Genomic DNA, 12,786 nt, shown 5'->3' on the forward strand with positions numbered 1-12,786 from the left:
AACTCAGCAGGTTGGGCAGCATCCATGGAAATGATCAGTCAACGTTTCGGGTCGGAACCCTTCATCAGGACTGAAGAGGAAGGAGGCAGAAGCCCTATAAAGGAGGTGGGGGGAGGGTGGGAAGGAGAAGGCTGGTAGGTTCCAGGTGAAAAACCAGTAAGGGGAAAGATAAAGGGGTGGGGGAGGGGAAGCAAAGGGAGGGGAAAGGCAGGAAAGGTGAAGAAGGAATAGGGGAAAGCACAATGGGTAGTAGAAGGAGGCGGAACCATGAGGGAGGTGATAGGCAGCTGGGGGAGGGGGCAGAGTGAAACAGAGATGGGGGGAAGGGAGTGGGAGGGAATTACCAGAAGTTGAAGAAATCAATGTTCATGCCCAAGGGCTAGAGACTACCCAGACGGTATATGAGGTGTTGCTCCTCCAACCTGAGTTTAGCCTCATCATGGCAGTAGAGGAGGCCACGTACGGACACATCTGAATGGGAATGTGAAGCGGAGTTGAAATGGGTGGCAACCAGGAGCTCCTGTCTGTTGTGGTGGATGGAACAGAGGTGCTCAACAAAGCGGCCCCCCAATCTGTGTCGGGTTTCACTGATGTAGAGGAGTCCGCACCAGGAGCACTGGATGCAATAGGTGACCCCAACAGACTCACAAGTGAAGTGTTGCCTCACCTGGAAGGACTGTTTGAGGCCCTGAATGGTGGCAAGAGAGGAGCTGTAGGGACAGGTGTAGCACTTACGCTTACAGGGATAAGTGCCGGGTGGGAGACCCGTGGGGAGGGACTTGTGGATCATGGAGTCACGGAGGGACTGATCCCTGCGGAAAGCAGAGGGGGTGGAGAGGGCAAGATGTGCTTAGTGGTGGGGTCCTGTTGAAGGTGGCGGAAGTTGCGGAGGATAATGTGCTGGATCTGGAGGCTGGTGCGGTGGTAGGTGAGGACAAGGGGAACTCTGTCCCTGTTGTGGGTGACGGGAGGATGGCATGAGGGCCAAAGTGTGGGAAATGGGGGAGATGTAGGTGAGGGCATCATTGATGACGGCAGAAGGGAAACCATGATCCTTAAAGAAAGAGGACATTTGAGATGTCCTGGATGGTAGATAAGCCAGAAATGATGCCATCAAAAGTGTCCTTCGTTAAACAAGGAGGAGCTATATTTGCTTTGCTATGTGTCGTTCTTCTTTAATAAACTGAGGTTTACTACTTTAGTTTCCAAAGCAAAGCGATACCAATAGCATTCAGAAAAATTTAATGTTCATTCTGGTCACATCAGACTGCACTACCCTTCTCTCAAAGGGTGTCCCAAGGGTCTAGTACTAATTAGCTACTATAAATAACCCCTAGGTTGGGTGACTGGTGAGATACTCTGAAGAAACTTATTGGGCATGTGAGAGAAACAACAAATTTCACATCATATGAGGCAGTGATAATAAATCTGATTTTGAATGCGTTACAGGATATGCATGGGGATGGGGAGATAAAGATTTTTAAAGATTAGATTAACTTTATTTGTCCCATATACAGTACATCAAAATATCCTGTGAAATACGTCACTTGCATCAAATCAAATCAGCAGGGATTGTATGGGAGTCAGGCCGCATTGCAACAGTGGTGTGCCTGAACACACAACACGTCCAATCTTCAAGTGGATGGTGTCGTCATGCTTCTAAAGCCAACAGGGTATGCCCAAAGCCCACTAACTCTAACCATACGTCTTTGGAATGTGGGTAGGATTGACCTGACGGGCAGTAAACAGACTCCTTCAAGACTCTTTTTTAAAGTTCTTCATTGACAGAGATGACACTCATTGAAAAAACTTGGTTAGAACAGAGTAGCAGGAATAAAAGTGGGGATTCAAGGCTGCAAAAGGAAAATTTGAAACACATCAAGTACACTCAGTGGCCAGTTTATGCAGTACCTCTAGTAACCCAATAAAGAGGCCACTGAGTTAATGTTCATGGTCTATTGCTGCTGTAGCCCATCCACTTCGAGATACGACGGAGTTGTGTGCTCAGAGAATCTCTTCTGCACACCATTGTTATAATATGTGGTTATTTAAGTTACTGTCGCCTTCTACCTGATGACACCAGTGAGAAAAGAGCATGGCCTGGGCGGTGAGGATCATTGATGATGGATGCTGCTTTTCTACGGCATCGTTTCATATAGATGTACTCAATGATTGGGAGGGTTTTACCTGTGATATATTGGGCTGAATCCACTACCTTTTGTAGGATTTTCCGCTCAAAGGCATTAATGTTCCCATATCAGGCCGTAATGCAGCCAGTCAGCAAACTTTTCACCATACATCTCTAGACCTTTGCCAAGGCTTTCAATGACATGCCGAATCTCCACAAACTCCTCGAGTAGAGGCTCTGTCGTGCTCTCTTTGCAATAATATTTACAGTATATGATGGGTCCAGGACAGGCCCTCTGAGATAGTTACACCCAGGAATTTAAAGTTACTGACACTCTCCACCTCTGATCCTCAGATGATTACTGGCTCATGGACCTCTGGCTTCCCTCTCCTGAAGTCTACAATCAGTTCCCTGGTCTTATTGACATTGACTGGGAGGATGCTGTTATAACACCATTCAGCCAAGTTTTCAATCTCCCTCCTGTGTGCTGAGTCATCACCCCCTTTGATACAGCTCACAATGGTTGTGTCGTCAGCAAACTTGTATATGGTGTTGGAGCTCTACTTAGCCACATGGTCATAGGTGTAAAGCGAGTAGAGCAGGGGGCTAAGCACACAGCCCTGTGGTGCTCCTGTGCTGATGGAGATTGTAGAGATGTTTTTGCCAATCTGAACTGACTGGGGTCTACAACTGAGGAAATCCAGGATTCAATTGCACAAGGGGGCCCCAGGTCTTGAGTTAACTGATTAGTTTTGAGGGAATGATGGTGTTAAATGCCGACCTGTAATTGATAGAGCATCCTGATGTATGCATCTTTGCTGTCCGGAAGTTCCAGGGTTGTGTGAAGAGCCAATGAGATAGCATCTGCTGTGGACCTGTTGCTTCAGTAAGTGATTGCAGCAGATCTGTCGCCATTCACACAGCAGCAAACAATACATTAACCACTAAGCTACTGTGCCTCTCTTATAAATTGCCACCATTTGATTGAACATTTTCCTACTGTAGTTAAGATTTTAGGATGTGTTTAGTTCAGGTCTCTTACACTCTAAAACAGATTTTTGCACCAGAAAAAAAAATACTAATTAATCTATACAATGGCAATTATTTAAACCTTCTACAATGTCAGTACTCCATCCAAGCAGCTTGAGATATTTATTGATTACTTATTCTTACTATTTTCCCTTTTGTGTTTGCTCAGTTTCTTGTCTTTTGCATACTGGTTGTTTGTCCACCCTATTGGGTGCAGTCTTTCATTGATTCTATTATTGTTCTTGGATTAACGGAGTACACCTGCAAGAAAACAAATGTCAGGCTTGTACATAAGATAAGATATAGGAGCAGAATTAGGCCATTTGGCCCATCGAGTCTGCTCTGCCATTTCATCATGGCTGATCCAATTTTCCCCTCAGCCCCGATCTCCTGTCTTTGCCCATATTCTTTCATGCCCTGACCAAACTAGAATCTATCAACCTCTGCCTTAAATATACATAAAAACTTGGCCTCTATAGCTGCCTATGGTAAAGAATTCCACGGATTCAGCACTCTCTGGCTAAAGAAATTCCTCATCTCTATTATAAAAGGACACACCCATTCTATCAAGGCCTTTCACTATTTGGCAGGTTTCAATGAGGTCACCCCTCATTCTTCTGAATCCCTGTGAATACAGGCCCAGAACCATCAAACGCTCTTCATATGAGAAGCCATTCAATTCTGGCATTATGTTCATGAACCTCCTTTGAACCCTCTCTAGTTTCAGCACATCCTTTCTAAGAGGCCCAAAACTGCTCAGAATACTCTGTGAGGACTCACCAGTGCTTTATAAAGTTTCAACATCATATCCTTACTTTTATTCTAGTCCTCTTGAAATGGATGCTAACATTGCATTTGCCCTCCTCACTGCAGGTTCAACCTGCAAATTAACCTTTAGGGACCTTTAGGGAATCCTGCACAAGGACTTCCAAGTCCCTTTGCACCACAGTTTTTTTGTATTTTCTCTCCATTGAGAAAATAATCAACCTTTTCATTCCTTCTACCAAAGTGCATGACCATATGCTTCCCGACACTATTCCATCTGCCACTTCTTTGACCATCTCCTAATCTAAGTCCTTCTGTAGCCTCTCTACTTCAAAACTATCTGCCCCTCCACCTATCTTCATATTGTCTGCAAACTTTGTAACAAGGCCATCAATCCCATCATCCAAAACATTGACAAATAACATTAAAAGAATTGGTCCCAACACAGACCCCTGTGGAACACCAGTCAGCACTGGCACCAGCCAGAAAAGGCTCCCTTTATTCCCACTCTGCATCCTGCCAATCAACCAATGCTAGATCTGTGCTAGCATCTTTCCTGTAATAGCACGGGATCATAGCCTGTTAAGCAGCCTCATGTGTGGCACCTTGCCAAAGGCCTTTTGAAAATCCAGTACACAAAATCCAGATTCTCCTTTGTCTATGCTGCTTGTTATTCCTTCAAAGAATTCCAACAGATTTGTCAGGCAAGATTTTCCCCTGAGGAAACCATGCCGACTACAGCCTATTTTATCATGTGCCTCCAAATACTCTGGTACTGACTGGTACTCTGGTAATCGACTCCAAGATTTTCCCAATCACTGAGGCCAGACTAACTGGCCTGTAGTTTCCTTTCTTCTGTCTCTCTCCCTCCTTGAAGGGTAGACTGACATTTGCAATTTTCCAGTCTTGTGGAACCATTTCAGGATCTGGTGATTCTTGAAAGATTATATATGTCCTTTGATAATAAAATTACTTTGGACTTTGAAAACCGCTTTTAAGAGCACTGATATTACGTACTGCTATTCTATTGGCAGTTAAGTCAAGTAGGTGGAGAAGAAGCAGTCTATATTCACACTCTCGATGGCACTAGTGAGAGAGTTGGAGGAAGCCAGGAACTGGAAGATGGAAAGAGTGGACTCACCATCCAGGACATGCCCTTTTCTCATTCAGGGAGGAGATACAAGAGCCTAAAGACACACTCTCATCCTTTTAGGAAGAGATTCTTCCCCTCTTCCATCAAATTTCTGAACAGTTAATGAACACAAGAGCACTACCTCACTGTTCCTCTTTTGCATTCTGTATTTTAATGTATAGTGACTTTTTATGGCTTGCTGGCACAAACCAACAAATTTCATGACATGGCAATAATAATAAAACTGATTCTAGACACAAGATATTCCACAGGTGCTGGAAATCTTGAATCTCACACACACACACACACACACACAAAGTGCTGGAGGAATTCAACAAGTCAGGCAACATTCATAGAGAGGATTAAACAAAAGATATTTCACATCGAGATCCCTCATCAGGACTGGAAAGGAAGGGGGAAACAGACAGCATATGGGAGTGGGGAGGGGAAGGAGTACAAACTGACAGGTGAGAGGTGAGACCAGGTGAGGGGGAGGGGAGGTGGAAGGATCGGGGAGAAGTGGATGAAGTAAGAAGCTGAGAGGTGACAGCTGGAACAGGTGAAGAGCTGAAGAAGGAATCTGATAGGAGAGGAGAGTGGACCAGGGAAGAAAGGGAAGGAGGAGGCAGAGGTGATGGGCAGGTGACCCACCTGCTCTATTTTTTTAAAGTTCTTTAGTAATGTAAAATACTTGGATATCTTGAGATAGTGAGAATTTTTTTTTTGAGTGCAGGTTTCTTCTGCAAAGGCAGAGGACTGAAAAGCAGCGGCCACATTCTTCATCCATCTAACTAAACAGATTTCCTGGACTATGGAGCAAAGCAACAAATTCACTGGTCTGGTCATTCTTAATTACTGTGGGACTACAATAGTGCAAGTCAGACTTGTATTGAAACAGTCTTTCCTAAAGGTTATGAAGTCAAAGTACATATAATATAGTTACAGTTGGATTCAGGCTTTATAAACATGGGGGGTAGGGGGAAGAGATCAATAGTGTTACAAATTCAGCAAGCTCTCAAGACAATATGAAGAAACAATCTGCGGGTGCTGGAAATTTAAAAAAATCAAAGCAGAGCGAGCTTTTAAGATCAACAACCAATGCAAAGAAAAAGGCCGGATTCTCAATAGGAGCACCATTATAAACCATATCAAAAGTCTCTCCAGCATTTATTTTGACTATAATTCCTCCCACTCTATTTGCCAGGGTTCCAAAGGTTTTTTATGCCAATGAGCCTTGTCATTAACTGAGGGGCCTGTGAAGCCCAGATTGGGAACCTCTGCTCGCCTCCAATTCTGTTCTCCCTAGAAATATTGTATCAGTTCTGAGGAGGTTTTCCTTTATCCTTAACTGTGACTTCCCCCGGCAAATGCAGTTAGCAGGGCTCTTAACCACATCTTTTTGATTTCCTGCATTTCTGCTCTCAACCCTTCTCCTCCCACCCACAGTAAGGACAGGGTTTCCCTTCCTGTCACCTTCCAGCCCACCACTCTCTACATTCAATATAATTTCCACTACCTTCAACATGACGCCATCGTCAGGGATCTACTCCTAGCCCTTTCATCAGAAAGGGTGAAGTTTTGGTTCATCTCTGTCATCAAGCACCTTCTTAATGTGTTCATTATTGAGCAGAAAAACATTTCAGGTCAATTATCTTTTACCAGAGGAGGTGGTGGAATCAGGTACACCATAGAGGCATTTAGATGGGCTTTTACACAGAAACATAGAAAACCTACAGCACAATACAGACCCTTTGGCCACAGAGTTGTGCCGAACATGTCCCTACCTTAGAAATTACCAGGCTTACCCATAGCCCTCTATTTTACTAAGCTCCATGTACCTATCTAAAAGTCTCTTAAAAGACCCTATCGTATCCACCTCCACCACCGTTGCCGGCAGCCCATTCCACGCACTCACCACTCTGAGTTAAAACCTTACCCCTGACATCTCCTCTGTACCTGCTCCCCAGCACCTTAAACCTGTGTCCTCTTGTGGCAACCATTTCAGCCCTGGGAAAAAGTTTCTGACTATCCACATGATCAATGCCTCTCATCATCTTATACACCTCTATCAAGTCACCTCTCATCCTCCATCACTCCAAGGAGAAAAGGCCAAGTTCACTCAATCTATTCTCATAAGACATGCTCCTCAATCCAGGCAATGTTCTTGTAAATATCCTCTGCACCCTTTCTATGGCTTCCACATCCTTCCCGTAGTCAGGCAACCAGAACTGAGCACAGTACTCCAAGTGGGGTCTGACCAGGGTCCTATATAGCTGCAACATTACTTCTCGGCTCCTAAATTCAATTCCACGATTGATGAAGGCCAATACACCATACGCCTTCTTAACCACAGAGTCAACCTGCGCAGCTGCTTTGAGCATCCTATGGACTTGGACCCCAAGATCCCTCTGATCCTCCACACTGCCAAAGAGTCTTACCATTAATACTATATTCTGCCATCATATTTGGCCTACCAAAATGAACCATTTCATACTTATCTGGGTTGAACGCCATCTGCCACTTCTCAGCCCAGTTTTGCATCCTATCAATGTCCCACTGTAACCTCTGACAGCCCTCCACACTATCCACGACACCTCCAACCTTTGTGTCATCAACAAATTTACTAACCCATCCCTCCACTTCCTCATCCAGGTCATTTAAAACAATCATGAAGAGAAGGGGTCCCAGAACAGATCCCTGAGGCACTCCACTGGTGACCGACCTCCATGCAAAATATGACAAGTCTACAACCACTCTTTGCCTTCTGTGGGCAAGCCAGTTCTGGATCCACAAAGCAGTGTCCCCTTGGATCCCATGCCTCCATACTTTCTCAATAAACCTTGCATGGGGTACCTTATCAAATGCCTTGCTGAAATCCATATACACTACAACTACTGCTCTTCCTTCATCAATGCGTTCAGTCACATCCTCAAAAAATTCAGTCAGGCTTGTACGGCATGACCTGCCCTTGACAAAGCCATGCTGACTGCTCCTAATCATATTATACCTCACCAAACATTCATAAATCCTGCCTCTCAGGATCTTCTCCATCAATTTACCAAACACTGAGGTACAACTCACTGGTCTATAATTTCCTGGGCTATCTCTACTCCCTTTGTTGAATAAAGGAACAACATCCACAACCCTCCAATCCTCCAGAACCTCTCCCATCCCCATTGATGATGCAAGGATCATCACCATAGGCTCAGCAATCTCCTCCCTCGTCTCCCACAGTAGCCTGGGGTACATCTCATCCGGTCCCGGCGACTTATCCAACTTGGTGCTTTCCAAAAGCTACAGCACATCCTCTTTCTTAATATCTACATGCTCAAGCTTTTCAGTCTGCTGCAAGTCATCACTACAATCACTAAGATCCTTTTCCATAGTGAATACTGAAGTATTCATTAAGTACCTCTGCTAGTTCCTCCGGTTCCATACACACTTTCCCACTATCACACTTGATTAGTCCTATTCTTTCACCTCTTATCCTCCTGCTCTTCACATACTTGTAGAATGCCTTGGTGTTTTCTTTAATCTTGCCCGCCAAGGCCTTCTCATGACCCCTTCTGGCTCTCCTAATTTCCTTCTTAAGCTCCTTCCTATTAGCCTTATAATCTTCTAGATCTCTAACATTACCTAGCTCTCTGAACCTTTTGTATGTTTTTCTTTTCTTCTTGACTAGATTTATTACAGCCTTTGTACACCACGGTTCCTGTACCCTACCATAACTTCCCTGTCTCATTGGAATGTACCTATGCGGAACTCCACACAAATATCCCCTGAATATATGCCACATTTCTTCCGTACTTTTCCCTGAGAACATCTGTTTCCAATTTAAGCCTCCAATTTCCTGCCTGATAGCCTCATAATTCCCCTTACTCCAATTAAACTAACTTGTCTGTTCCTATCTCTCTCCAATGCTATTGTAAGGGAGACAGAATTATGATCACTATCTCCAAAATGCTCTCCCACTGACAGACCTGACACCTGACCAGGTTCATTTCCCAATACCAATAAGACTTTTAAATAGCAAAGGCAATAAACAGAAATATATACAGCCAGAAATATGTGGAACATCATCCTTATTATTGCCATAACCCTTTCACCAAAGACATTAAGTACAAGAACTTATGCACACCCTCAATCCAAGCAGTGGAACCCAGTATATTGGAGTTGTTGCTCTGACACATAGAAAATGTCAACTGGCCATGACAGTTTTCATCACCAGCCTTTGGTAAGCTGCCTTCTGCATTACTTCTGACTGGTTGTATCAGCATCTGGTCTGGTGGCTCCAATGCACAGGATCACAAGAGGCCGCAAACTCACCCAGCTCCATCATGGCACAACCCTCCCCACATTTGAGGACTTCTTCAGGAAATGGTGCCTCAAGGAGGATCACCATCTGATCAAGGCAGCATCCTTCACCATCTGGGTCATGCCCTCTTCTAGTTAATGCCATCGAGGAGGAGGAACAGGAGCCCCAAAACACACATTCAATGTTTCAGGAACAGTTTCTTCCCTTCGGCAATCAGATTTCTAAATGGTCCATGAACACTCTTTCTATTTGCACTATTTATTCTTTGTAACTTATTGTAATTTTATGGTTTACACCGTACTGTTGCCGTAACACAACAAATTTCACGTTATATGTCAGCAATAATAAACCTGATTCTGAACCTAAGTAAAAGTGTTTTGACGGTCAATAGGATGCAGAGGAACGGTGATTTGTTTAGTTTCTTTTCTTCCTCGCTCCCCCAATTAAATGCCATGCAAGCAGAGCTCCGTCCTTACCAGGGGACACGTCCTGTCTATATCAGCAGAGGAGGCAGAGCCATGGGACAGCAGACGCCGGAGGTCGTCGCGTCCGGTAAACTAAACGACGGGAAGGGGCGAAGTGAAGGAGCCTGAGCTTGGATATCACGGGTCAGCCAGAGGACGCGCGTTAGCAATAATCGGACGAGCCGAACTCGAACACCCCGGCGCCCGATCCCTGGATCACTCGACCAGGCCGCCCGTTGCCATGGCGCTGACGGTCCACGTCTACCGGAAGTGTGTCCTCTTGCCGGCATGCTGGGAGTTGCAGTTCCAGGTCTCCTCAGCGTCGATGCCGATCAGCCTTAGAAGAACTATAACTCCCAGAGAGCACCCTGAACACTTATGGAACGTACGGTAATAGCGCGTTTGAATGATATTTTGGAAAAGAGAGGTCATATAGCGTTTTATCTGAGTGGATTTCGGAAGGGTAGAATGACATTGAATTCAGTTTTATGTCTGGAAGCAAATATTAGGAAAGCACAGCAACATTCAAGGTGTGTGCGCGCGCACACATCTTTTGCATCGAGCGCGTAAAGAAATTTAAACTGCGCCCGAAATGTCACCCTGTACCTGGTTGGCATGTTGAATATATCTCACAATCGTACACAATCACATTTCGTTTTCCGGCCTCTGATGCAGACAGTGTAGACAACGTGCGATGATTTGTCTGCAGATCTTAGAACTGGCTTCTTTATGCTGTTTTTATTGAATAAGTTCCAAAGAAACAACGGGCGTGAAGCGCAAAAGAACTGTTAGTTCATTTAAAGCTCATTGAAACAGTAGAAACTGCTACACTGAAAGCTCATGAGGTCAGGAGTGTGCAGCTACGAGACATATTTATGTACGATAGAGAAACTGGTGTTACCTGCATGTATTGTCGCAATGCAAATGTTGCTGGAGGATTTGCAAGTGGGAAGAAGTGGAGTGATATTTGAAAACTTGACTTTGTAAAGCCTCATTTAGCAAGGAAATCACATATTGGACATGCAGAAGCTTGGCGAGAAAATCCTTCACTACCCACTATAGGCCTATTACGTACATTTTGTGAGAGTGCGGATGAACTTGAAGAGATCAAAGTTATTATTGACAGTATTTTGCTAGCTGTTAAAATGAATACCTCTATACATCCAGTTCAATAAACATATGGAAAAGTATGTTCAAACCCTGGACAGCTGGAGAAGCAAAAATTATGCATTTGAATTTCTTGTTGCTATCAACAGTATTGTTCAAGAAGACGTGTGTGAGGAAATAGCATCAGCAGATTTTCACACTTTAACAGTGGATGAGTCCAGATGTATATCTGTCAACAAATGTCTTGTGTACTTCAAATTCAGACCTAAAACCTGTATTGGGTATAAAATCTTTCAGTGGAGTAGTTCTACTGAAGGCATGTGATGCTTCTTCCATCAATATTAGCAGTCAAGGAGTTTAATGAAAAGAACAAACTGGATTTCCATAAAATGGTCAACTTCACATCTGACGTTGGGCAAAGTCAATGGTGTCACAGTGCGACTGAGGCAGGATATCCACACGTAGTTCAACAACACTGTAGCAGACCGTGAAGATTTAGGAAATTACAAGGCATGGGAAAATATGCGACATCGAAACTTTGATGAGAACAATCAATACCATGTTTTCCCAATCTTCACCCAAAAGATGCACGTTTAAAGAAATTGCAGAAGTCTCAGGAAATGAAGCTGTTGCTTTCAGACCACTGAGTGAAGTGAGTTCGCCACCTAGACAACTTTGCACTGCAAGCAATCATAAACACTTATAAGGCATTGATTGCATATTTTAAGGAGGATAAGTTTAATGACCCTATGGCATAATATTGCCACAAGAAGTTGATAAACCGTGGATTTAAGATCATTTTAGAGGTGTTGAATGATGTCTTTGCAGAACTGGCTGCATTATGCAAGACTCTGCAAGGGAGTGGCTTAACACCAATCCACTTCATTTTGCATGAGACAAAATTAACAAGATAAGAAAGCAGTATCTAGGGACAGTGTGTCTTGGAGTGAGAAAATTAAAGTTTTGCTCAGCGAAAGTCGTGACAAAAAACGTGACAGTAGATACAAATTCTATGTTGACTCTCTGCGTTCATTAAGAAGAGAGGTTTCCTGAGGATTATATACAAGAATGGGTAGCTTTTGATTTTTCCCTGCTTGTAGATTGTGACTTCAATTTTGGCAAAGACCAAATGTGGAAAATATTCTGATTTTCTTGCTGAAAATTTTGTCATAGTTAAGCAGTACAATGACTTCAAATTTGCTGTACAAGAAAAAATTAAATACAAACTGATTACCAACTTCTCTGAAATGGTGACATTTACACTTCAAAATGAAAAGTTTTGTAATCTTGCAAAGTTGATGGACATTGGCAGTACCTTTCTTAAATCTTGCGCTGCCTGTGAAAGAGGTTTTAGCCTATTGAGTCAAATCAAAAACAAGCTGAGAAATGGTTTAAGTGAGTATCATTTGGATCTGCTGCTGAGAATTTAAAGCTAATCTGTTGGAAGTGTTAAGGCTGATTTATAATAGTGCATACGGGCTACGCCATAGGCCTGATTTATACTTTTGAGTAGCCCTATGCCGCAGCAAGCATGCGTAGTTGTGTCTGCGTCGCTCTGCAGTTCACCGCCAAAACGCTGGTTGGCGGTGGGGCATCGATGCCACTGTTGAGTTTCTTCGTGAGAGACATGGATGAGGAAATGCATTTCAAATATTTTCGGATGTCGGCAGGTAGATTTGACGATTTGGTTCATCGTCTCCAACCATTTATTTCGCATCAGTGTACAGACATGGTAGAGAAAAGCAACCGGAAATGCGATGCTACCAAGCGGACCAATCACAGTTGTTGCGGTCTGCGTCGCCGCGACGCATGAGTTACATTTTTGGGGAGGTGCATGTCACCCTAC

At 43.9% G+C, this 12,786-nt stretch overlaps 1 protein-coding gene across 2 annotated transcripts in view; it reads right to left on the bottom strand.

The window, feature by feature from the left end:
- ccdc28a (coiled-coil domain containing 28A) overlaps positions 1 to 10,073 on the bottom strand; it is a 50,558-nt gene extending 40,485 nt beyond the window's left edge. For both annotated transcript variants that reach the window (XM_063055161.1, XM_063055162.1), the window contains exon 1: positions 9,846 to 10,073. The gene's annotated coding sequence lies outside the window, so the exon portion shown is untranslated. The remainder of the gene's footprint in view (positions 1 to 9,845) is intronic.
- Between the last annotated feature and the right edge of the window lie 2,713 nt (positions 10,074 to 12,786).

The sequence above is a fragment of the Mobula hypostoma genome, chromosome 8 (assembly GCF_963921235.1).
Source record: "Mobula hypostoma chromosome 8, sMobHyp1.1, whole genome shotgun sequence".
Lineage (NCBI taxonomy): Eukaryota > Metazoa > Chordata > Chondrichthyes > Myliobatiformes > Myliobatidae > Mobula > Mobula hypostoma.